Below are 11,632 nucleotides of genomic sequence, written 5' to 3'. Positions count from 1 at the left end.
GCCGAGCCGATGCATATGCGATCGGCTCGACCGAGCCGCTCGGCAATGATCGGGAGCTGTACGGGCTATTGTGAATAGCCTGTACAGCAGCCCTTCGGTTCTACTGAACCGAAGGGGTCCTGGGGCCGAAGCTAGCCGAAGGATCGGCTGAAGCTACGGCCAGATCCTTCAGCAGCTTCGTGAATAGACCCCATAGTGTTGTGTCCTATTCAGTGCTTTAGTTGAGCACCACAGATTTTTTCAGCCATGCGCCAGACTTTGTTTTATCAACTGCAAAGGCTCACATGAATTATCATAGTTTTTTTTTACCAAGACATTCCAAGTTATAAGATGATAACAAGTAAGGATGAAATTTACAGCAGATGTTTCTTTTGAGAGGTACTTGTGACAGTAACTATGCATTACATGCACTATAACTGTTACCAAGGCTGTAGAATTAATGACAAATTTTCACATGTTGCACAGAAGGTCAACTTTAAATTGAAAAAATATAGTATACATATAATAAAAGTCCTGAAGGTCCATACCTGTCTTCTTTTTAATAGGGTATCTAGTGACAAATAGTGTTCAAAAGCAAAAGTTAATAAAAAGACCATCAAACAGTTATCATGACCTCTACTTACCTGTAAATTAAAGACTTAGGCCTATTTTTTTTGAAGATGTAGTTCCTCATGGCATGTGATTTGCCTCTTGAAGCAACTGGATTCCCATTAAAGCATTTTAGCATGCTGTTTTAACCCCTTCATGACTGAGCTTGTTTTTAGTTTCTGTTCGTAAATGACTGATTGTATCTATTCATGAAAGAAAAAAAAAAGCCAGTATAGCTTGAGAGGGATATCTCTCTCGATCTATACGAGCTGTCAGAATGCCGGCAAAAGCCGGCATCTGTGTCCGCTCTGCTTTGACTCTCAGACACCCGATATTAAGGTATCGGGTGTCTGAAAAAGGTTAACCCTTTCATTAATGAATGCCTCTGTAGTAAGGGCATCTATTAATGAATGTTAAAAGCTGATTCTCAGCGGTTAACAGCCCTCTAAAGCAGCAAATAACTCGTCACGTACAGTGTACGTGACAAGTCATTTGGTCCCTTTGTGGCTGGACGTACAGTGTACGTCTCCCGTCACGAAGGGGTTAATATGTGTTTTACACCATTTTTCATGCATGTTTTTGCTGCATTTTTTTGTTATGCTGTATTTTAGATGTATGTTTAAAAAATATAGCAAATCCACAGTATTTCAGTAAAATGCTATAAAAAGCACAGCAATTTGTGTAAATGTTCCTTCAAAAACTTGCATTTGCATAGCTCTAACACTTCAGTGTAAATCTAAGCCACTTGTTTCTGGGCAGCATAGTGGCTTAGTGGTTAGCACTTCTACCTTGCAGCACTGGGTTCCTTGGTTCCAGTTCCCTGTGCTTGTGTGCGTATATTCCACTTCAAAGACATGCTGGCAGGTAAATTGACCCTTGTGCATATACATGCCTGCATGTGTGCTAGAGACCTTAAACTGGAACCTCCCTGAGAGCAGGAACTGAAGGGATATAAATGCCTAGTTTGTAACGTGCTGCATAGTTGGGGCTATATAACTGCCTAAAATAAATCTCTGTTTAAACACTTCCCCATGTTACTCTGTTGTAATTGCATGCCTAAAACATGTCATTACAACAGAGTTTGAAATATATCCTAAGATGTGTTTCATTTTCTGATTTCAACAGCATACCTACAATGTGACTGATTTTAGGTTGCAACTGGTATGCAGGGGTTGGGAATTTGAATACAAATAACTACACATAGCATTGTTGAAAAACAATTTTAGGTGATGATATACAGTATAATGCATATATATATACACACACACACTGCATATATATAGTTTTTTTTTATTAACTGGTGCACTTAAAATAAACTGGGATATAAGGTTAAGCCTATTTTTACTATTTGTACTACTTCTTCTTCATATGCGCATGCTTTCTATTGCTTGTTCACTAAAGGAACTTTAGGGCCTGTGTTGACTGGGCTAATGTTGATGGCATCTGTTTGAGATGTTTATGAAATTATTCAATATTCATTAACAATTGACCTGCCGTTATCCTTCTTCTGACCTGTTTAAGCAGATTTTCTGCATACCCATAGACTTGTATGTGAAAGCAAAGCCGCTTGAAGCAAATAAAATCCTTTATATTTTTACATTATGATCTTTTTTTCAGAGTATTCTTCAGTATTCTTCAGTAACTTACTAGCATTACTTTTATGTAGGTAGCACAACCTGCAATATTGATTTGCCTGGGTCGTCACAATATAAAAAGTGCAAAACTATTAAAGTGGAGCTGGGAAAGAAGCCTGATTAGAACAAAGTGGCAGGTTGTGCGGTTCCTTTTACTCCTACCCTGCTGCCCTTTCCTGCTCCCAGCTTTTACAGTCACCAGGCCAAGCTTTACTTAAATAATTTAAAAGAAAAATTGACCATTCAAAGTGATATTAACGTCAAAAGATTTTTAAGAAATTTCAAATGCTGATTAAATCACTTAAATGGATGCTGCTCTTTGATGTTTGAAAGCTTTAGTTCCCTGCAGAATCAGTTGGTCCCCTGAGCACTGGCCCTAAAATTCTATTCTAGGGTGGCTCCATTCCCTTGCAGGGTCATATGGAGCCACCCTATGGAGCCTACCCCTGTGTGTCTCTACAAACATGCAGGCAGAGCAAGTCAAATAACTCCCTTCCCCCTGCTCCTCCTTCCTCCCTCTTCCCTTCTCCAAACTAGTAGATAGACAGTGGCTGGAGACTGTGCTGACTCTTGTGATCATGTACTAGACAGGAAGTTCAGAGAAACTGAGATGAGATGCTTGGAGCCAGAGGTTCAGAAACATGATGACTGTAAGTGCTTGGGCAGATTTAAAGAAATACTTTGCTAGCCTATGTATATTTGTTTCGTCTGAATACATTATCAGAAAAGGTTTGAGAGGTTAATAATACTTTAAGATAAGGGGATTGCTCAAACCCCTCTATGCCAGTACATCCATTCTCTGCACTGAGAACTTAAAATGATTGATTTTCTAAACAGAGCTTTCAGCACTGAGAACAAGTGTACATTTTGCAGCTACCCTTACTGTTCCAATATAGGAAAAAGTGTCCCTAATAAAAAAGCAATCCCTATCTGCCAATCGTCAGGCTTTATATGACAAATAAGACTGTGCAAGTCTCATCTGTCATCAGGGGTGTAACTACAATTCATAGGTCCCCATAGCAAAACTTTGGAGCCCCCCAGTTAACTCTCTCTGTCATGGTTGGCAGTGTCAACTGTGTCAATTGTGACAATACATGTCATTGACCTTAACATGAAGTATATACCAATGGCAGGCAGAAAGCGAGCTGCAAGCATAGTCAGTACACTACTAGGGAGCAATGCTTGGGATAAAAGTAGCACTAATGATAATAATAATAATGATAATTATATTTTATATTATGATAAAATGATTGCTGCTCTTGCACATACTTACTCTTCAACCCCAATACTTCTATAAATTCTGGCTTTATGAAAGTTTTTTTGTAAAACCACAGACCTCAGCCCTCCTGTTAACAGTGAAACTCTGGGATTTGGGACTGTTAGGCATAGGGGTAATTTCGGTCTGAGGAAGATGTTTAAACGTACACTGCAAAGATAGACAAGCAAGTGACATAATTTTCCCACTGCCATATATTCTGGCCAATTCTACTTTCTTCTCCAACACAATACAAAGTCCAGGAGCAAAATAAATTAATCATTGAATGACAATCTTTGTTTGCACCTATCACCAGTGAACAAAAAAATATACACATACATTTTGCAGAGTTAACTGAAATTATACACATGCATGTACTGTATATGTTAAAGTGCATCTGTGGCTGAAGTATTCATATTAAAGAATGTACATGTTCTAAACAATCAGTAAAAAATTATTAAAAACAGGACATTCCCGAATTCTGTAGCTGCCTGTACTGTGAAGTAATTAATTCTCAAAGATCACAATAAATATTTAAATTATTTTGAACCCCCTTGGGGATCTAGTGCACACTGCACTTGGTTCCATTCCAATTTGTGCTGTCCTTGCTGAGCAGCATGGTCAGACAGCCCTAGGGGGAGGGGGAGCTGTGTGACCATGCTGCTCAGCAAGGAGATGGACAGCGTAATTGACATCTCTATCAGCTGGTGCCAGTAGAGAGAAGTTGTAAGACTATACCTGGCCGTGCGCATGCGCTCTCATCGTACGTGCGCACGGAAACGTGCTAACGTGGCGCTCAGGAAGTGATGCAGCTACTCTGGATCGATGGCCATATTTAAACCTGCCAGATCCAATGATCCATTGCTGGATGGTCTTTCAGCTCCTGTGCAGTTCTCATTGACTACACCCGACTTCTGCCGCCCTTGACCTCTGCTTGCTCCTCGACTACTCTTCTGCCTGCTGCCTTGTACTTCGCTGCCTGATCGGTATTGAACCTGGCCTGTCTGACCTCGTCCTGCTCCAGTTCCTGGTGGTTTTAAATATAATTTAAAAGGAAAATTAAATAATATAAATATAAAATATAAAAGCTGCTGCGCTCGGGACCCTGGGGTCAAATCGTATGTAGTAGGTGTTAGCAAAACAACATGTGATCAAAATCTGAATGAGTGTTTACAATCATAAAGGTATACTAAAGTGATAACCGGTGAACTCTTGTCCATCTCTCTTTGCCTACAAACACCGTGGGTCTGGTGAGTGCGCATCCCAGAGAGGAGTTTTGGCGTGGACACTTGGTGTGGGAGAAAGAATGAACTTGTTTTTGAAGCTTATTCTCATCATCAATACATCATCTATACCTGAACTTTATAATTATTTTTGGATTCACATGGTGATTCATCACTCCTATTGATATTTTTGAGCTAATTTGTTGTTAACCACTTTCATTAATGTTTGTACTTGATACACGTGTGATTACAACATAGTATTTTTATTAAGGTATAGTTAATTTATTTTAATTTAATGCACTTTTGCACAAAGTGAAATTCTTATTTTAATTTTTTTTGTTCACCGGTTATCACTTTTTTGTAAACACTCATTCAGATTTTGATCACATGTTGTTTTGCTAACACTTATTTGATTCACCTATTGGTGACCCCGAGCGCTGCACACCCATCTACATACTCAGGTGGAGAGCCAGATCCCAGTTCTAATATTAACCCTCTACTTTCTTCGGCAGACCAACTAGAAGTCCCGGTGCTGCTCATTCAATTATATAACTGCTGTGGTTGCCTAAATAAAGCAGAGGGTTAATGTTAGAGCTGAGGGTGAGCTCCCTGCCCAAGTGTGAAGCTGTCAGGAAAAGACACAGAGCAGGGAAAGAATGGCACAGGCAGGGGGAGTTTCATGTTTGCAGGAGTCAGGGTCCCCTCCCTCTGCAGTGCTGAATGAGTGAAGCTGTAGGGTAGAGAGAGTAACAGGACAGTAAGGGGGTATGGAGAAGAGAGGAGAAGACAACTATCTTGCTTACAAGAACAAGATTGTTGTCTGTATGGAGCACAGTAATATAGTAAACAAGTACAGTGCACTGATCTGCACTGCACTTCTTGTGTACTGTAGTTCTTGTATGTATATACAAGTAATATGCCTGTAATCAGGTAATCCAGAACAATCCTTCTATTCTGGATTGCCTGATCATATGCATATTACTCTGAATATCCCACCTAAACCTAACCACTGAACCATCACATTCTCAAATAATTCATCCCCTCACAGCTACCTCCTTATGTATCATTTCCCCTCCTCTTTTAGATTGTAAGCCCTCAGGGGCAGGGCCCTCCTTACCATCTTGTCTTGAATTGTATTGTAATTGTAATGTCTTCCTTACATTTTAAAGCACTGCGCAAACTGTTGGCCCTATATAAATACTATGTAATAATAATCATAATAATTTGAAGATACAGCACTCATAAGGGACGGGGTCAGTGCTGGCTGTGCCTCCCCCATAGTAACGCCCATATTTTGCACTTTAGTTGGTGTTGGAGCTACAGGCAACACTGACAGTAATAACAATGTACTTTTATTTCCAAATGACAGCACAGAACAAAACGGGACTACATGTGCAGGGTCCCGGATTCAAAACAGATTTTTAACTTATTGTGATAATTCTTCTTTAATGTCAGTTTCTAGCAACTTAAAAAACATCTATTGTATGTTTACATAAAAGGGCTAACAGGCTGCCAATAACCAGCTGCAATTAAAAGTAAATAGAGAAAGAGCTAAGAGTTTAAAGCCTCTGTTGTGAAATTTGAAGCTCCATTTTTCCACAATGCCTATAGCTATAGAGGTAAATGAGGGCTTGTTCTAAGGTGCATTTACTCAATGTTCAGCATATCTAAATATTTTGTGTGCATATTTAGTGTCTGGGGAAAGGTTCACTTTAGGTAACTGGCAACCAGTTGAACATTTCCACGTAATCTTTGGCACTGACAGGAAAGTACAAACTAAGTTTGTCATAATACTTCAATGTTTTCATCAATAAATGGGATAAATGCAAGAGCTGAAGCTGCTTGTCTAAGCCCCAGGCATTAGGGAAGCCAAAGCCTACATCAATAAAAACTTACAGCTGAGTATATTTGAATAATCTACGTTTTCCTGTGCTATTCAGCTCAGGTTGCTTTCCTTTTCACTAAAATTATTTAATGCTTTTTGCAAAGTGTAATCTTTACTGGCAACATTTAATAATAAATATATTCCTTTTTATAAACAAAACAATTGAAAGTAAAAGCAGCAATGTACCCAAAGCATCATTGAAATGCATGTTTTGGGACTGTTCTCCAAAAGAGTAGATTTTTGTAACATAAATCATTGTAGAAACCTTACATTTGGGAGCAGCCACAAAATTGGTCCTGAAGATATTATTTGTCAGCTGAGATATGAAATTAATTTGCCAGAGATATAAGTTGCACTGCCTGATGCAAGGGCATAGAGATTCCCTTATGTGTGCTCTGTCGTTTGCAGAGGGCACAGTTTTCCCTAATTTAACTCAGAATTTTCTATTTTCACAGTACATCATTTTACTTGTCTTCATCCTTGCCGAGGCACTGTTGTTTTGTAAATGCCTCTAGCTCTGTTTTCCTGCTAACAGCTGAGGATGTGCTGTCTCATCTGCTCTGTTTCAAGGCACTGGGAGATTATTGCGAATAGCTTAAGGGGAGCTTAACTATCGAAAAATACACACAATTGAGATATCCAAGGGTGTTGTTTTGTTGTAAAATAACCCTTGGTGCTATTGTCAATAGTCCCACAAGTAGTTGAAGCATTATTAAACTAAAAACATTTAATTTTAAAATTAAAACAAAAAAAGTTATTTAGTGCTGCATTCCTCAGCATTTACCATTTAGCATGACTGTCTTTGTGTTCAAGCGTTAGGTTACTTTTGGTGCTATATTTTAAAGCTCCCTCTTCCATCCTTGCTGTTTTTGGGTGGGTTTGTCTTCTTGAGAGTGGTCACAAGCCACTCTCCTGTTCCCTCCTCTTCCAAGCAACTGATTACAGGGCACAGGGTGCACTACGCTACCTGTAACTTTGGGAAAGCCACACTATGCGACCTGGAGTTAGCAGCAGTGAATTAACCCATGTAAGTGTTTTGCTTGATATGGGGGCACACCTATGTACTGAAGGATACTTAAGAGTAGTGATGAGCTCAGGTCTGGACTGAACCCAGTCTGAAACTGAGCTCCTCTACACAAGGAAGTGCCACTGACTCTTCCATCCAAACAGCTGCGGTATGGGCATTCCCTGCTCCGCAGCTGCATCATTTACCTAATATGGCCACATAGCCGTTTAGAATAATGTAATTTGCCAAATATAGGCATGTAGTCTTAAGGTCAATGACATCACTGCATCTCATCTCTTTGCTTACATCAAGCTGTGGGTGGGGAATTCCCCACCAGCAGTTGATTGGGTGGCACAGAAGGAGCTGCCTTCTGTGTTCAGGAGGAGCTTCCTTCTGTGTTTAGGAGAAGCTACCTTCTGGGTTTGAAGGTGCTTGGGTTCAGATCGGGTTTGATCGAAACCTGAGTTCATCCGTACTTAGAAGGTTGCATAGGATGCATCTGTGAAAAAACAGGGAATATTTAATACTACTTTAATTATTAGTAATTAGTGATGCACCAATACCGATGCCAGTATCAGTATCGGTGCTGATACTGAGCTTGTACTCGTGCAAATGCTCCAATACCCAAAACTGATACAAGCGCTTCAATTTATGAAAATTAAGCAGCTGCCTAAGGTCCTGCGCTTGGGGGGCTCTTGGTGCCTCTGTTTACAGTGCTTCTGTCAGCCTGCCCCTCCTGAGACCCTCCACCTGGAGACATCAGACCGGCACCCTGGAGCACAGCGGCAGTGCAGAATGCTCTATGTGCAGGTATGGTGCAACAAAACTGCACCTGAACTCCACAGCTACTTCAGAAATATTTCCTGCTGTTTCTGTCCTGTGCTTTATTCTGCACAGATTTGTAGTTCTATATAGCTGATGGTATTCTGCATTGCTATATAATGTATAAAGCATCCTGCAGTGGAAATTCTCACTGTTGGACTGGCACTGGAGTGCAATTAACCACTTCTGGACCACAGCAATTTTTTTACATGCATGTTAAAATCACAATTATTTATGCTGCACTATATTTGCGCATATGCTAATCAAATCCATTTTTTAGGATACAAATACACAATGTTTTAGTGCATGCAAATATAATAAAATATTTAATTGTTTGTAAAATGTAGAAGATTGAGTTTGTGCAGATGGTACTCAAAATTGCCCATAGGTGACATTTTAAAAGCCTAATTTTGAGTTCACAGTGAGTGATGGGCCTAAAATGATTACTGTCACTCCAACGTTTGTGACAATATGTAACGTGTGGCACAATTGTTGTTTTTACACTTGGGTGCTCCCAACACATATTTGCATTTGTATGTGCAAATACATGGGAGTGGAGGGCTTTAAAAAAATATATATTTTTTTTAATTTTTTATATGTCACTTTATGTCACCTATGGACTCCACTGAAGCTAATGAAGCAAATATTGTGCTTTACCAGCTTCTTCTCTGGCCATAGCAGCTTGAGAAATTACATCTTCACTTATGGGCTTAATAACCAGAAAACAGACCAGTCACTGGAAGTGTGCTGATCTCACTTTTGTAAATCTGCAAACACCTGCCATGCTAGTTCCTGGCCCGCACGAGGGACAGTGGAGCAGTGGTGGAGGGGGGCACACTCTTTAGCACCATACAAGTGATCAAGTGGCTGTGCAGCCACCCGATCACTTGTATGTGAAAGCCAGGTGCCAGCTGCAAAAAACAGATGCTGCAGCCGTGATCTTAGATTTCACTACAACATATAGCAAATAAAAGACATTTAAAAAAATGTTTTTGAATCTTAATTTCATCAATAAATCTATCATAAATGTACAATTGAGCTTATGTTTATCTTCCTTCAATTATGTGATACGTCTCAACTTTTCCTTTTTGTCAGTCTCCTTTGCTGACTTCCAATTGCTTTTGTTCCTCTATATATCAGTCAGTGGGAATACAATGTGAAGCACAAGGTAAATGATTGTAAGCCCTTTTAGATTATTAGCCCTCGGGCAGGACCCTCCTTACCATCTTGTCTTGAATTGTATTTTGATTGTAATGTCTTCCTTATATTGTAAAGCGCTGCACAAACTTTGGGCGCTATATAAATCCTGTATAATAATAATAGTATTAATATTAATAATAATAATAATCATTTAATCATAAAGGCATCATAAAGTAGATGTAGACCAAATGGCAAAACATCATATAACCTGTTAATGTAATGTAAGAAGTCATTTTCAAACTTTTTGGTTCTAAAAACTTCATAAAAAATAATACCCAGTAATCCTGCAATGAAGGTCCTTATTCAGGCACTTCCTGTTATGGGGGGGGGGAGGGGGCAATGCTCTGTTCCTAATATAGAAAGAAACTTGTTGCACTCCTTTCCAGATGCCCCAATGACAGGGGAGGGCTTGTAGTGACTGCGGATGGCACCGCTGGTTACAGGAATCAATTGAAGAAATGTCACCAGCACACCAAAAATAATTTCAGGATACCCATGTGTTCATTTAATAAGAACCATGTCAAGTAAAAACAAGTGCTTTCGGGGCCACACAGGGTGCCTTTATCAGGCTTAACATTGACCAATTTAATCCTCTGTTTCTGTCTCCCAATGGCTCTCTTGCATTGTTACCTGTTTGAAAATGTGTGAACCCAAGCTTAGCAGTGAATCCCATTGAAGTCTATAGGATGTAAATCCTGTTATTTAATTCTGGTAATTTTTAAGGTAAAGTACTGTCCAAAAAGAAGCTAAGCACAGTAAACTACTGTCCATGGGAAGCTAAGGACTGCCATGTCGTATCAATGCAACATTGTTTCCCACAGCTGGGAGTGGGCCTTCTCATAAGACTTTTTGGGGCCAAATTGTAAATACAGAATCCTAGCATTGAAAATTCACCCCGAGCCAGACTCGGGATTACCGCCAGGGAGGTTAAAGAACATGCTTAGCAAATGCCCCAAAGCTGTACATGGTCTTACAGAACAGCTTGACTTTCATGGACAGTCTCAGCAAAGGTGTACACTGCCAGTGCATATATAGCTGTGCAATTGATTAATTTATTTTACAATTAGCTTGTCATATATAAAGCAGAAGCACCCCAATCTAATTAATTTTAGTTGAAATGTTAGAGTTTTTTCCGCCACCAAGCAGTAATAGGCCTGCTTTGACCGGCAGATAGAATTGGACAGTCATTTATTGAGGCTGTTCCTGTTCTCACTGATGCAAAACTGTCCTGCCACTGGCCACTTTCTATTAAAATGTCAGTAGGAATAAAAAAAACCCAGATAATACAGCAGTACAAAACTGACCAGCAACATAATATGTTTGTTGAGGTAGAACTAGCCAAAATGTACTAGAGTGCAGACAGGTGTTTTACTAAAAAAATTCAGATTCCAACTATAAGAATTCAGAGACTAGAGACAAATAAGCTGGGGCTTTACTACAAGAATAAAGACACTGCAAAGGGTACGGCATGGTAAAATTGGCCTGCAGCAGCACATTTGTATTAGGGATAACCTAACCGATGCCTAACTTTTCATCTGGGGAAAGCGGGATGTGGAGAATACAAGTGATATAATGCAAGGTGGGGAAGGTGAACACTTTTCTTGCACCTAGTGTTTTTTTCTTTCAAATGATGCAGTGGCTGCTGTGAACAGAAATCAGCCCCAGGATTGGATGGTCAGGAGAAAATGAATGCTAGGCTTTGAGCATCCCCAAATTAATTAAATGAATACATAATAATAAAATAATCATTAAAAAAATCAACATAAAATAAACACAAAATAATAAAAAAAAAAACACCACCACTGAAACAAAAGCATACTTTTTTTTCTTTAAGGGAGGCCTTTTCTGTGAAAAAACATCTCAAATGTGAATAATAACATAAAATAATGCCCTAATAACATAAAATAATAAAAATAAATAGACCCCACAAATAAATGAGCGCAAAAATGGATAGTTAAAAAAAAATAAAATTACAAATTAAGGGAATGTGTACATAACTTTCTGTGGCAATGCTAAATC

The sequence above is a fragment of the Nanorana parkeri genome, unplaced genomic scaffold (genome assembly GCF_000935625.1).
Source record: "Nanorana parkeri isolate BGI_ZX_2015 unplaced genomic scaffold, ASM93562v1 scaffold159, whole genome shotgun sequence".
Classification (NCBI taxonomy): Eukaryota; Metazoa; Chordata; class Amphibia; order Anura; family Dicroglossidae; genus Nanorana; species Nanorana parkeri.
Note: the sequence above shows the minus strand (reverse complement) of the source record.